The sequence below is a fragment of the Oncorhynchus tshawytscha genome, linkage group LG23 (assembly GCF_018296145.1).
Source record: "Oncorhynchus tshawytscha isolate Ot180627B linkage group LG23, Otsh_v2.0, whole genome shotgun sequence".
NCBI classification, from domain to species: Eukaryota; Metazoa; Chordata; class Actinopteri; order Salmoniformes; family Salmonidae; genus Oncorhynchus; species Oncorhynchus tshawytscha.
In genome coordinates, this window is record NC_056451.1 from 20,573,175 (window position 1) to 20,589,565 (window position 16,391).

Below are 16,391 nucleotides of genomic sequence, written 5' to 3' on the forward strand. Positions count from 1 at the left end.
AGGGAGAGAAATGGGGAGGGAGATGGGGAGAGGGAGAGAGATGGGGAGAGGGAGATAAAGATGGGGAGAGGGAGATAAAGATGGGGAGAGGGAGAGAAAGATGGGGAGAGGGAGAGAGAGATGGGGAGAGGGAGAGAGATGGGGAGAGAAAGATGGGGAGAGGGAGAGAGATGGGGAGAGGGAGAGAGATGGGGAGAGGGAGAGAGATGTGGAGAGAGATGGGGAGAGGGAGAGAGATGGGGAGAGGGAGATAAAGATGGGGAGAGGGAGAGAAAGATGGGGAGAGGGAGAGAGATGGGGAGACAGATGGGGAGAGGGAGAGAAATGGGGAGAGAGATGGGGAGAGGGAGATAAAGATGGGGAGAGGGAGATGTGGAGAGGGAGAGAGATGGGGAGAGGGAGATAAAGATGGGGAGAGGGAGAGAAAGATGGGGAGAGGAATGGGGAGAGGGAGAGAGAGATGGGGAGAGGGAGAGAAAGATGGGGAGAGAAAGATGGGGAGAGGGAGATAAAGATGGGGAGAGGGAGAGAGATGAGGAGAGGGAGAGAAAGATGGGGAGAGGGAGATGGAGAGAGATGGGGAGAGGGAGAGAGAGATGGGGAGAGGGGAGAGAGATGGGAGAGGGAGATAAAGATGGGGAGAGGGAGAGAGATGTGGAGAGGGAGATAAAGATGGGGAGAGGGAGAGAGATGGGAGAGGGAGATAAAGATGGGGAGAGGGAGAGAGATGTGGAGAGGGAGATAAAGATGGGGAGAGGGAGATGGGGAGAGGGAGAGAGAGAGACAGGGAGAGGGAGATGGGGAGAGGGAGAGAGAGACAGGGAGAGGTAGATGGGGAGAGGGAGAGAGGGAGATGGGGAGAGGGAGATGGGGAGAGGGAGAGAGAGATGGGGAGAGACAGGAGAGGGAGATGGGGAGAGACAGGGAGAGGGAGATGGGGAGAGACAGGGAGAGAGAGATGGGGAGAGGGAGAGAAAGATGGGGAGAGGGAGAGAGATGGGGAGAGGGAGATAAAGATGGGGAGAGGGAGAGAGAGATGAGGAGAGGGAGAGAAAGATGGGGAGAGGGAGAGAGAGATGGGGAGAGGGAGAGAGATGGGAGAGGGAGATAAAGATGGGGAGAGGGAGAGAGATGTGGAGAGGGAGATAAAGATGGGGAGAGGGAGAGAGATGGGAGAGGGAGATAAAGATGGGGAGAGGGAGAGAGATGTGGAGAGGGAGATAAAGATGGGGAGAGGGAGATGGGGAGAGGGAGAGAGAGACAGGGAGAGGGAGATGGGGAGAGGGAGAGAGAGACAGGGAGAGGTAGATGGGGAGAGGGAGAGAGAGATGGGGAGAGGGAGATGGGGAGAGGGAGATGGGGAGAGGGAGATGGGGAGAGAGAGACAGGGAGAGGTAGATGGGGGAGAGAGTGAAGGAAGATGGCAATCAATGAAGAAGTTTGAGGGATGAATTTCATGTCTTTATGAAGCCGTCGTTTTATTGGATGATGGCCTTTGATGCAGCCGCAGAAGTTCTGGCACCATGTCACAGTGACATCACCGCTTTGATTCGAGACCCATTATTAAGTGCAGAATCTGAAGCACATTGATGCAGTTAATGGAGGATGCAGTCTGGTAGTTTTCTCCAATATTATTGTATTCTATTTCACAGAGGAGCAGGTGTTCTGGGAACTTCAAGTGCAGTCAGGCAGTGTGAGAGTACTTACCCTTTTTCTCTCAGCCCAATAACAAATTCTACATATTTTTGTTCTTGTTTGACTTAAGACCTACACTTTCAGGGTTCCATGTTGAGAATACCCTTGGTCTCATTTCATCCATCTCCTTCCACTAAACATTAGCATATGTTCCTTTTCCTAAAGGGATGATGAGTGTTGAAAGAACTTGTCTTGAGGTAGCTCATGCATTATCTAATCTGCAAAGCTGCGTTGTGAGGGGAGAACACTTTGGTCAGTAATGAATGGGAAGAAATCTTGCCAGTGCTGGTGTGTGTGAGTGCGGAATTGCACCATTCAAAGAAAGGGCAGACAGAGTGAAAGGGGGAAAAGGAGAGGAGGGGAAGAAAAGACAAGATGGACAGAAGACAGGCGGGGCAGGACAGAGCAGTGCACAGGAGATATGAGAGGGAGAGAGAAAGAGAAGGGGGAGGGAGAGAGTCAGAGTGTTTGAATTAAATAATTAATGTCAACAGTTCCGCACAAAATGAACTATGGCAGAGTGATGACATCAAATACAAAACTCTGGAGCCATATATAGAGATACACAGTATATTGCTCTGCAAAAAAAGTATTGGAAGCAACACAGACAAACTTCCCTTGGAACACAAATCTCCCAGACACAGTCAGTCTTACAATAGGCTCTAGTATACCATTGATTTACCTTCCATGACAACCTTGCAAAATGTGATGTTAGCACTACAGCACTGACCTCAAACGGAGGTCTACTGTCCCATCCTCCCACCCCCTCTCGTCTCTCTGTTCTCCTGCTCACTCTGCAGCTATTATTTGTTTCATTTCAAGCTAGAATCCTTAGTTGCTACATCAATTTTTGGACTTATAAATGAATTATATAATGTATACCCATTGATTCTTCAAGAATATAACTTATTCATGCCTCATGAGCTTAGTTCAACTGTCGTACCCCATCAGAACCTACAATAAGATTTTTTTTTACTCCAATGTCTGTAAATAACTAACACTGTATAGCCTCAAACATGGTTTAAACTATCATTTTTATACCATGGTTAATCAGTCCTTGCATCCATAGCTCCGTCTATGAATTTGAGAGTTGTTACACTTCTCCAAGACCATCCTTCAATTTTTACCAAAACCAGGGGAGAGAGGAGGATAATTGAGCTGTACATCATACCTACTGTATTTGCAGTGTAAAACCAGCTCTCTAGCTTCCTGGAAGAGCTAAAGGTGCTTTAAACCTAGAATCTGCAGTTGAAACAGTAACAAAGCTACCACTTTGATGTACAGCTCAATTATCCTCCTCTCTCCCCTTCTTTAGGCTTGTCACCTAAAACCCTGACAAAGTTTTACAGATTCGCAATTGAGAGCATCCTGTCAGGCTGTATCACCGCCTGGTACGGCAACTGCACCGCCTTCAACCGCAAGGCTCTCCAGAGGGTGGTGCGGTCTGCACAACGCATCACCGGGGGCAAACTACCTGTAGGTGTCCTGCCCTCTAGGACACCTACAGCACACGATGTCACAGGATGGCCAAAAAGATCATCAAGGACTACAACCACCCGAGCCATTGCCTGTTCACCCTGCTACCATCCAGAAGGCGAGGTCAGTACAGGTGCATCAAAGCTGGGACCGAGAGACTGAAAAACAGCTTCTATCTCAAGGCCATCAGACCGCTAAACAGCAATCACTAACTCAGAGAGGCTGCTGCCAACATAGAGACTCAAATCATTGGCCACTTTAATAAATGGATCACTAGTCACTTTAAACAATGCCACTTTAATAATGTTTACATATCTTACATTACTCATCTCATATGTATATCCTGTATCTTATACCATCTATTGCATCTTGCCTATGCCGCTTTGCCATCGCTCATCCATATATTCATATGTACATATTCTTATAGTTGTAAATGAGAACTTGTTCTCAACTAGCCTACCTGGTTAAATAAAGGTGAAATAAATAAATTCCATCCCTTTAGATTTGTGTGTATACATACGGTAGTTGTTGTGGAATTGTTACATTACTTGTTAGATATTGCTGCACTGTCGGAACTAGAAGCACAAGAATTTCGCTACACTCACATTAACATCTGCTAACCATGTGTATGTGACCAATAAAATGTGATTTGATCATCACCACTACCTCCCAACTCTCTCTCCAGTCCTGGCTTGGTCCTTCTAATTGCCTGAAAACCAGCCATGTTAAAAGCACTCCAGAAATTCCCAGTGCATGATTGGTCTCCATTTGTGCTGTGTTTTTATGCTCTGAAAAAAAATAATATCTAACATATACACACACACACACACACGGGTGGGAAATTCTCCCACTCTCTATTTACTTGAGTAGGGATCAGAGGGGCACTGGCAGGATGTGTTTGTACATTCAGATACCGAGCTGCCACCTCATGCCACAATGCTGTTGTTCTGTACTGTTCACTGGAAGCTAATGGGGAACTACAAAATGACATCTCAGTCCTAAGACATGAATTAACTGTAATTCTACACTCTCATTTGCGTTCTTATGTGTGCTTGAATTAAGCACATTTATTCATTACTCAATTTGAAAGAACAATCCGTTGGGGTAGAATTCGTGTTTTTCATGCCTCCATCCAGCCCTGATTATTCATTTTTAATTATTGTCCAGCGAGCTGATAATAGAGGTATGTTTAATTTTGTGTGGCTGGCTATACACACTTAAGCTACAGAGCATTTACCTTGTACACTTAAGCTACAGAGCATTTACCTTGTACACTTAAGCTACAGAGCATTTACCTTGTACACTTAAGCTACAGAGCATTTACCTTGTACACTTAAGCTACAGAGCATTTACCTTGTACACTTAAGCTACAGAGCATTTACCTTGTACACTTAATTAAGCTACAGAGCATTTACCTTGTACACTTAATTAAGCTACAGAGCATTTACCTTGTACACAGAGCATTAAGCTACAGAGCATTTACCTTGTACACTTAAGCTACAGAGCATTTACCTTGTACACCATAATTAAGCTACAGAGCATTTACCTTGTACACTTAATTAAGCTACAGAGCATTTACCTTGTACACTTAATTAAGCTACAGAGCATTTACCTTGTACACTTAATTAAGCTACAGAGCATTTACCTTGTACACTTAATTAAGCTACAGAGCATTTACCTTGTACACTTAATTAAGCTACAGAGCATTTACCTTGTACACTTAAGCTACAGAGCATTTACCTTGTACACTTAAGCTACAGAGCATTTACCTTGTACACTTAAGCTACAGAGCATTTACCTTGTACACTTAATTAAGCTACAGAGCATTTACCTTGTACACTTAAGCTACAGAGCATTTACCTTGTACACTTAATTAAGCTACAGAGCATTTACACTTAAGCTAGCATTTACCTTGTACACTTAAGCTACAGAGCATTTACCTTGTGCACTTAAGCTACAGAGCATTTACCTTGTACACTTACAGGGCATTTACCTTGTACACTTAAGCTACAGGGCATTTACCTTGTACACTTAATTAAGCTACAGAGCATTTACCTTGTACACTTAATTAAGCTTTACCTTGTACACTTAAGCTACAGAGCATTTACCTTGTACACTTAAGCTACAGAGCATTTACCTTGTACACTTAAGCTACAGGGCATTTACCTTGTACACTTAAGCTACAGAGCATTTACCTTGTACACTTAAGCTACAGAGCATTTACCTTGTACACTTAATTAAGCTACAGAGCATTTACCTTGTACACTTAAGCTACAGAGCATTTACCTTGTACACTTAAGCTACAGAGCATTTACCTTGTACACTTAATTAAGCTACAGAGCATTTACCTTGTACACTTAAGCTACAGAGCATTTACCTTGTACACTTAATTAAGCTACAGAGCATTTACCTTGTACACTTAAGCTACAGAGCATTTACCTTGTACAGAGCATTTACCTTGTACACTTAAGCTACAGAGCATTTATTTACACTTGTTTACACACTTAATTAAGCTACAGAGCATTTACCTTGTACACTTAAGCTACAGAGCATTTACCTTGTACACTTAAGCTACAGAGCATTTACCTTGTACACTTAATTAAGCTACAGAGCATTTACCTTGTACACTTAAGCTACAGAGCATTTACCTTGTACACTTAATTAAGCTACAGAGCATTTACCTTGTACACTTAAGCTACAGAGCATTTACCTTGTACACTTAATTAAGCTACAGAGCATTTACCTTGTACACTTAAGCTACAGAGCATTTACCTTGTACACTTAAGCTACAGAGCATTTACCTTGTACACTCAGGACTGGAGACACCACTGTCTTCAGTTATGCTCTTGTTTTCATCTCTTTACAGCGATATGAATCAGTCTGTATCGGTAACACTTCCCCATGCCTCTCCTCCACTCTGTTTCATACACTTCCCCATGCCTCTCCCCCACTCTGTTTCATTCACTTCCCCATGCCTCTCCTCCACTCTGTTTCATTCACTTCCCCATGCCTCTCCTCCACTCTGTTTCATTCACTTCCCCATGCCTCTCCTCCACTCTGTTTCATACACTTCCCCATGCCTCTCCTCCACTCTGTTTCATTCACTTCCCCATGCCTCTCCTCCACTCTGTTTCATTCACTTCCCCATGCCTCTCCTCCACTCTGTTTCATACACTTCCCCATGCCTCTCCTCCACTCTGCCTTTCATACACTTCCCCATGCCTCTCCTCCACTCTGTTTCATACACTTCCCCATGCCTCTCCTCCACTCTGTTTCATACACTTCCCCATGCCTCTCCTCCACTCTGTTTCATACACTTCCCCATGCCTCTCCTCCACTCTGTTTCCACTTCCCCATGCCTCCCTCCACTCTGTTTCATACACTTCCCCATGCCTCTCCTCCACTCTGATTCATACACTTCCCCATGCCTCTCCTCCACTCTGTTTCATACACTTCCCCATGCCTCTCCTCCACTCTGTTTCATACACTTCCCCATGCCTCTCCCCACTCTGTTTCATACACTTCCCCATGCCTCTCCTCCACTCTGTTTCATACACTTCCCCATGCCCCATGCCTATCCTCCACTCTGTTTCATACACTTCCCCATGCCTCTCCTCCACTCTGTTTCATATACTTCCCCATGCCTCTCCCCACTCTGTTTCATACACTTCCCCATGCCTCTCCTCCACTCTGTTTCATACACTTCCCACTCTGTTTCATGCCTATCCTCCACTCTGTTTCATACACTTCCCCATGCCTATCCTCCACTCTGTTTCATACACTTCCCCATGCCTCTCCTCCACCTCTGTTTCATACACTTCCCCATGCCTCTCCTCCACTCTGTTTCATACACTTCCCCATGCCTCTCCTCCACTCTGTTTCATACACTTCCCCATGCCTCTCCTCCACTCTGTTTCATACACTTCCCCATGCCTCTCCTCCACTCTGTTTCATACACTTCCCCCTCTCCTCCATGCCCCCCCATGCCCCCACTCTGTTTCATACACTTCCCCATGCCCCTCCCCCACTCTGTTTCATACACTTCCCCATGCCTCTCCCCCACTCTGTTTCATACACTTCCCCATGCCCCTCCCCCACTCTGTTTCATACACTTCACTGCCACTGAACCCAGACAGTCTGCTTAGTGCAGTACACACAAACACTCCACTGATATTTTATTTACTCTTCCTTCCATTTTCCCCTCTCCTTCTCCTCACCATTCACCCCTCCCCATCCTTTATTCAACTTCCCCTCCCCTGTATCTCAATTCTCATGAGAGCACATTCAGAGACTCCATTCCTCTCCATTCTCTCACAGAAATCATAAAAAATTCATACCGGGTGCTGCTGTGTAATCCTATGATGAAGGATGGTTGCCCAAAAAGTAGTTACCGTTTTTAACGATGTCGAACAGAAATACAGTGTCGTGTTGGTGTGTACATCACATTTACAGGCCTAATAGATGTGGAGAAACACCCTTGTCCTGTATCTAGGGGCTGGGGAGGAGATGAAGAGGGGCTGACGGTAGGACTCAGAGCCCCAGGGGATTCACTGGTAATCCTCCACACCTTTCTGCCTATCATAAACTCACTCACAACACCTGCAAGGTAAACTGCTGCATCTGAGCAGGGATCCAGCAGTGAGAGACTCATGCAAATCTCCCTGGATTGTAGTAGATGTCAGGGGGGGATTTATTCTTTCATAAATCATAAAAACCATATATCTGAAGCCTATTGTGTGCGTGTGTGCCCGCGTGTGTGTATTATACCAAATTGAGTGACAAATATTTTGGCTTGTGGAGATAGAGGTACTATCATTAGTTGCTATTTGACAAAGATTAGATGTTTAGAATACCACATGCAGGGAAGCGTTTCAAGAGTTGGAAACGGTCCTGATGATCTCATGGAGCAATCAACTCACTTTACTACTGTAGCGGCCCAATTACTTCCAATTTTAGTCAAGTTTAATTTGGCGATGCTGAATACAGTGGCGCACAATCTAAACAACTCTCCCTTTTCACATGAATCTGAGAATCTACTTCTGTATGTTACAAGCAAACTACTGACTCAGAGCCTATAGGCAGGCAGTCACACAAACACACAGAATTACTAAAGCATTTTAGAAATAAGGGAATTATTTCAGAAAATCCCTTGATCCCTCTTCAGAATGTTTCTGTGTCTCTGTGCATCTGCTTACTAACAAGCTGTTTGGAACATGGGATTAATGCAGCGATGCACTCATCTAATTGGGTGATACATTCAGGTCTGTAGGAAGATACACTTCATACCAGGAGGATTACTATTTCTTAGTAAAAGGCATGACGTTCATCAACCTTGTTAATCAAGTTGACAACAGTGTGGGTGGAAAGATGGGATCTAAACGCTGTTACTAACATTACTGAATACGTTAACCTTTGGAAATGAAGAGCAAATGTCCAATGGCAGCTAAGGGAATGGTTCATACCAAGAGTCCAGATGGCTGTATGAAATAGCACAGGAGTTAAACCCAAGAGTCATCTAATAATGGACATTACCACCTGGACTGCTATAGTTTGGTTGATGTGAAAGGTCATTTTCAGATAGTATGTCCTTCCGGTATATAAAAAAATTAAAATATAATAATAATAATATAACTAGGCACGTATACCCTACAGTCCTTGGTTCTTACTAGGAAAAACACTGTACTGGTGTTGCTACTGGTGTTGAATGAATGCCTCTCTCAGGACCTCATAGGGACTCTCTCTGATTAGATTTTAATTTCTCTCACATCCATCCTCTCCTACCCTCTCAGTCTTCTCAATAGACTCCTGACGTGACCAGTGAAAGAGAGCAGTAAAGATCTCTGCGGTCTCGTTTAATGCCAGCCACGTCCCAGTCACTTCAGAGAGACCCGGTTAAGTGTAAATGCCAATGACTAGTGATTACCAGGGAAAGAGCTGCTATTTATTCTTGTCAATGCCCCTCAAATGTTTAATCTCGCAATCAATGACATACTAGTGGCAAATTATGCAAACATTTCTCCCCTTGAGTTTCTGCCTCCCTCCCATTTCTGATTCTTTCGGATCCCCTTAGCTGATTACAAGTCCAAGTAATATATGTGATTTAACATCACCCCACTGTCACATACTACAAACTCTTCAGACCTATTTGTAAAACAGACAGATTGAGTGCAGCTCAAACAAAACATGATGCCATTCAATTGAGCCATTGGTCTGAAAGCCAACAGGACACAAAGGAATTCACATAAACACAGACAACCTCTCCAGTTTGTTACCTTGCATTTGGGTACATAGTTAAATGTATTTGAAGAGGGGCTTTGGTGAGGCCCAAGTCCTCCTCATGATTTGGCTAAGGACGTGGATAGATGTTAAGAAACTCCAGCTCTCTAAGGAAGCAGGCAGGCTGGCATCATGCTGTACTGTTACTACACTTCATCCATGAATGCCTCCTGTCGTGGAAGAATCAGAATTTGTTGGTAACATAGGTAAGATGTTTTATATTCATCATATGTTTATAAGTTACTTCTCATCAGAATGGTATTTTTGTATAATACTGTGGCGGGGTTGCAGTTATCTGTTCTATGTCAAGACTAAGTTGCATGGGCCGCAGAGAGGGGAGAGGTCAAAGTGTCATCATGTGTAAACATATCTTTTACTCCCTACCTTTCCCAGTGGAGAAAGGAGGGTGGCAGTGTCTGGAATCATTCTATGCTCCCTCTAATGTTGTTTCTATCTTAACCTATAGCCTCATTCTCCTCTCCGTGAGTTTGTCCAGGATTGGTTGTATTTAGGGTTGGTTGTATCTAAATGACAATTTGATATATGCCTGTTGATATGGAGGATTGGTTTATGGTTCTGGGGTTTGAGAAAGGAGACAAAGCTGAACGATGAATTATGTCTTTGCTGTCTGACTATGTGTGTTCTTTGCTATTAAAGGATCTCAGTTGCATTGTAAGGGGACTCTCAGAAAATTCATTGAGAGACACTGAATTTATCTGAGAGTCACAGAAAATGCTATAGAGCTTATATCATTAAAAATGGACGTTGATAACTAACTCTGACTTGTGTGTGTGGTTTGCTCCCATGATTTGGTAAATAGAGGAAATTTCCACGACACTCCTCAGAAAATGCCATCCATGGCAAAAGATACAGACCATAATATAACACGTCTTATGTTTATAACAATTCATACTCATAACAATTTTACAAAGTAATTACACGGATGAAAACACCCATAGGGCTACATTTCATTCAAACAAATTAGACAGTAGAAGAGATCATCAGGAGGCTTGGTTTGGCCTTACTTGACATTATAATACTTTGAATGAAGTAATGAAACTAGAATGGCCAGATATGAAAACAGAAAAGGTGGGTGTTTTATAAAGCCTTTAGGTCACAGTGAGTTTTATTAAAAATCCCTGGCTGATATCAGAGGTACTTAAAGATTAAGAATAGCAATTTTAACCTCACCCGCAAGCCAGACAGGAACTGAATTGAAGCCACAGAAGGGCTTAAGGAGAGGTTGGGGGAGGCAGCCGCAGCACTACACTTAAAGACTCCAGGCTAAGCACAAAGTCAACAGAAAACCCACTGCTAGCACAGCTTCTCAGGAGATACAGATTTAGGAGAGTATTTTCAGAAATATCTTCAAAGACTTGAAAGCTAGTCACTGCTTCAACTCACAGAGGCTGTTTGATGTAGATTAGTCATGTTTGGGACGGTCCAGTTTGAGGAAAATACAAAACAGCATTTCATTTGGCCATTTTCTAACTTTTGAGTTAACATTGCAAGAAAACGTAATAATTGTTTAATCCCATAGTAATATAATGCAGCGCTCAATTGGGTGACTTGAAACAATTCTGCTGTAGTTCAAAATGAAAAGATTGATATCTACAGCACTTGGTTGATCCAACAGGGAATTAATCATACCTCCATCCCTGTGTATGTCTGCATAGTGTCTGTGCGTATACCTGTGTGTGCCCGTGCTGTGCATATACCTGTGTGTGTGTGCCCGTGCAAATACCTGTGTGTGTGTGCCCGTGCTGTGCATATACCTGTGTGTGTGCCCGTGCTGTGCATATACCTGTGTGTGTGTGCCCGTGCTGTGCATATACCTGTGTATGTGTGCCCGTGCTGTGCATATACCTGTGTGTGTGTGCCCGTGCTGTGCATATACCTGTGTGTGTGTGCCTGTGCTGTGCATATACCTGTGTATGTGTGCCCGTGCTGTGCATATACCTGTGTGTGTGTGCCCGTGTGTGTGTATGTGTGCCCGTGCTGTGCATATACCTGTGTGTGTGCCCGTGCTGTGCATATACCTGTGTGTGTGCCCGTGCTGTGCATATACCTGTGTATGTGTGCCCGTGCTGTGCATATACCTGTGTGTGTGTGCCTGTGCTGTGCATATACCTGTGTATGTGTGTGTGTGTGCCCGTGCTGTGCATATACCTGTGTATGTGTGTGTATGTGTGCCCGTGCTGTGCATATACCTGTGTATGTGTGTGTGTGTGTGCCCGTGCTGTGCATATACCTGTGTATGTGTGTGTATGTGTGCCCGTGCTGTGCATATACCTGTGTATGTGTGTGTATGTGTGCCCGTGCTGTGCATATACCTGTGTATGTGTGCCCGTGCTGTGCATATACCTGTGTATGTGTATGTGTGCCCATGCTGTGCATATACCTGTGTATGTGTATGTGTGCCCGTGCTGTGCATATACCTGTGTATGTATGTGTATGTGTGCCCGTGCTGTGCATATACCTGTGTATGTATGTGTATGTGTGCCCGTGCTGTGCATATACCTGTGTATGTGTGCCCGTGTGCTGTGCATATACCTGTGTATGTGTATGTGTGCCCGTGCTGTGCATATACCTGTGTATGTGTATGTGTGCCCGTGCTGTGCATATACCTGTGTATGTGTATGTGTGCCCGTGCTGTGCATATACCTGTGTATGTGTATGTGTGCCCGTGCTGTGCATATACCTGTGTATGTGTGTGTGTGTGTGTGCCCGTGCTGTGCATATACCTGTGTATGTGTGCCCGTGCTGTGCATATACCTGTGTATGTGTATGTGTGCCCGTGCTGTGCATATACCTGTGTATGTGTGTGTATGTGTGCCCGTGCTGTGCATATACCTGTGTATGTGTACTGCAATATGTGTCCATCTATCTTGCTCAGCCTCATTCAGGGATAAACAAGTTGATTATCCTGTTAGTGACGCACAGGGATGGTGCAAACTGTGGTAGAAAAGCGTTAATAAAGCTACACAAACACCGCTCTTATCTGACATCACCAGTGTAGTTGGGGCTGGGGCCACGCTGCAGGGTGGGGACTCAGGTCCGCTCTGTTATCTGACATCACCAGTGTAGTTGGGGCTGGGGCCACGCTGCAGGGTGGGGACTCAGGTCCGCTCTGTTATCTGACATCACCAGTGTAGTTGGGGCTGGGGCCACGCTGCAGGGTGGGGACTCAGGTCCGCTCTGTTATCTGACATCACCAGTGTAGTTGGGGCTGGGGCCACGCTGCAGGGTGGGGACTCAGGTCCGCTCTGTTATCTGACATCACCAGTGTAGTTGGGGCTGGGGCCACGCTGCAGGGTGGGGACTCAGGTCCGCTCTGTTATCTGACATCCCGGCTGCGATCCTTATTCAAACTGCATCAAATCCATTTCCCACAGTCATACGTACTGAGTGTACAAAACATTTAGGAACACCTGCTCTTTTCATGACATAGACTGACCAGGTGAATCCAGGTGAAAGCTATGATCCCTTATTGATGTCACCTGTTAAATCCACTTCAATCAGGGGAGGGGAGGGGAGGAGACAGGTTAACAAACAAGTTCAAACCTTGAGAATTGAGACATGGATTGTGTATGTGTGCCATTCAGAGGGTGAATGGGCAAGACAAAAGATTGAAGATGGGGTATGGTAGTTGTTGCTAGGCGCACTGTTTTGAGTGTCAAGAACTGCACCGCTGCTGGGTTTCACACTCAACAGGTTCCTGTGTGTATCAAGAATGGTCCACCACCCAAAGGACATTCAGCCAACTTGACCCAACTGTGGGAAGCATTGGAGTCAACATGGGGCAGCAGCCCTGTGGAACACTTTCAACAACTTGTAGAATTCATGCACCTACAAATTAAGGCTGTTCTGAGGGCAAAATGGGGTGCAACTCAATATTAGGATGGTGTTCCTAATATTTTGTACACTCAGTAAGGTATCCATTTGGTACTGTGTGGAGCAAGATTACCACAGCAGCACTACGTAGGTCGCAGGAGTCATTTAATATGAGAAACATACACCACTCATTAACTATAATACCTGCTATTGATGTCCTAGCTGCTCCTATATTCCAACCACACAGCTGGAGTTATTATATGGCTGTTAAAAGCACTATTCTACATGAAGACCATTACAGCCATGCTCAACAGGCGGACTGCGGACACTTTGGTCTTTTTTTTGGAACTCAGTTGAGCTTCGACCCCTGGTATATTAACACACATAAGGAATGGCAAAATGTGTAGAATTGCAGGAAATGAGCTTTAATACTGCAATTTCTTTCTGCCAACATGAGGGGTGTGAACAGTTTGAGGTTGAATGGGTTGTGAGGTGGGGGCTTGTTACTATGCTGATAAATGACTATCCATTCGGGTCTTTGCCCCTTAGGACATTTGTGTGACCAGACCTTCTCAAATAGTACTTGAGTACCCCTGCCATAGAGCATCGTGGAGCATAAAGAGCATCAAATAAAAATATATTTTATAAAAAGTACTCTGAGCCTTTCTGGAACCCCCCCCCACACACACAATAGACCCTCTTACAGGCAGGATCCTGATTCAAAGGACATACAGGAGAGATACCGAGTTAGTTAGTAATGTATGGTATCACGGTCTTCACCTCTACACCAGGGTTAAACTCCATGAGTCCTGATGGGGCCTGTTGGCTAGGGTGAGTGGCAGGGCGTCTAATTGAAACTGTTCATATCTTTCCCTCATTCCCTCTGGAAACATCCCAAATGGCTTTCCCTTCAATTAGTCTCCATTTCCATCAGCTACTTACAGCCTCTAAAATATATATAAGATGAGCGGGGGAGAAGATGAGTAGAGGAGAAGATGAGTGGAGGAGAAGAGAAGATGAGTAGAGGAGAAGATGAGTGGAGGAGAAGAGAAGATGAGTAGAGGAGAAGATGAGTAGAGGAGAAGATGAGTGGAGGAGAAGATGAGTAGAGGAGAAGATGAGTGGAGGAGAAGAGAAGATGAGTGGAGGAGAAGAAGATGAGTGGAGGAGAAGAGAAGATGAGTGGAGGAGAAGAGAAGATGAGTGGAGGAGGAGAAGATGAGTGGAGGAGAAGAGAAGATGAGTGGAGGAGAAGAGTGGAGGAGAAGATGAGTGGAGGAGAAGAGAAGATGAGTGGAGGAGAAGATGAGTGGAGGAGAAGAGAAGATGAGTGGAGGAGAAGATGAGTGGAGGAGAAGAGAAGATGAGTGGAGGAGAAGATGAGTGGAGGAGAAGATGAGTGGAGGAGAAGAGAAGATGAGTGGAGGAGAAGATGAGTGGAGGAGAGGAGAAGATGAGTGGAGGAGAAGATGAGTGGAGGAGAGGAGAAGATGAGTGGAGGAGGGAAAAAGGAGTAATGATTAGGGACCATTAGTAACGCATGGTGGGAGGGGCGCTGGATGAGCGGATTAAGGGTGATGATAACACATTAATTAACGGGACGTAAAACCACGCGTTAAAGACGAAGGAAATCCATTATTATTTCAGATCTACCAGAGTGAGTGTAGGCAGCTTGGGGAAAAAGCAGAGAGACTGTCACACACGAATGGCACCTCCTCTCTCTCAGACAGAGATAATGCTATTAGCTGATTAATTAGACTCCTGTGGATCATGTTTATGAGGAGGTTGGATGCAAACTCGACAACAGTGTTTTTTTATGTTCCTCGTAGACGGCCTGGTAATTGCATGCAGTGGTAATAAGTTTGTCAATATGACAGGGAGGAAACAGGGAGAGTGATATATAACCCCACTAAACACACACAGCCCAACAGCACTGAACAGGGGTTTGGGGGCGATGTTGATGAGTCAAGTGCCTAGATACATTTACAACCGTCACAACCCACTGAGCACAGACGTCAACTCAACATCTATTGAAACAACGTTGATTCAACCAGTGTGTGCCGAGTGGGAATGGTCTTTCTCCTTCCCTCTGTCTTGATTGCATGTTAAACATGGATAAGATGGTAAGGGCTGTGGAAACGGCAACCTCTTAGCCGCATTTCAAAGGAGTGGGACATTGTCTTTGGTTTTAATTGCTGAGAAACTTCATCTCATGTGCTGCACTGCAGACCATATCCACTCTACGACTGCTGGGGCCCTTTTCTTCTCCCAGCAATCAGGCTCGGCTGCAGTGAAGCAGTTAGCTCCCCAGTATTTTACATAATCTAGCCCTAATGAGGCTCAGAGGGAGAGTTCTCTCTCCTCTCCTGTCCATGGTGTGGCCTGACAGACTCTGTGTACTGCAGCAGAGCAGAGATCATTGTATAGTAATGGTCCGACTGAAACAGAAAGTGTGGGTTATGAGGGGAAGCCCAGATAAACTGGCTGTCCAGGGCACTGACAAACTAGTCCAACTGAATCCTCTTAGGAGACCTGCAGAGAGAGTTGGCTCAGCTGAAAACAAGGCTCCACACAAATGGCCATTTACAGGTTACAGCACTGATGTGTCTCTTAGACAGTTCTGATTGATTGGGAAATACAATACAATCTCGAGCTAACAGAAAACTAGCAGCCAAAATGGAAATCAAACCATTACTCAGAAAGCGAAACCTTCTGGGTTATCAGCTTTATGAAAATGTGTTATGGTTCACACCATCATATTATATAATGCAATGCATCTCCCGTTTCCACTGTGGCAGCTGCAAATATTTTTTCACCCATAATTACTGTAGTACTCAGATAATCTTAAGTGCACAACACCTGAGGGCCTTTTTATGACCTTCGACTTTCCAAAGAACGCAGTGCAAATACACCAGCTATCAATCACCTACGCAGACTTCACAACGATATTAATACCAACTCGAGTGCAATAACCTGGAGGTCGACAACCTTGGCCAACTGCTATCAATATTTGTATTCTAAATAAAAAGGGAAGGAAAACTCATTTTGGATAAGGGCAGTAAATTTCATATGTTCACCTTCACGCAGGGAGTCAGAATTAAGAGCGTGAT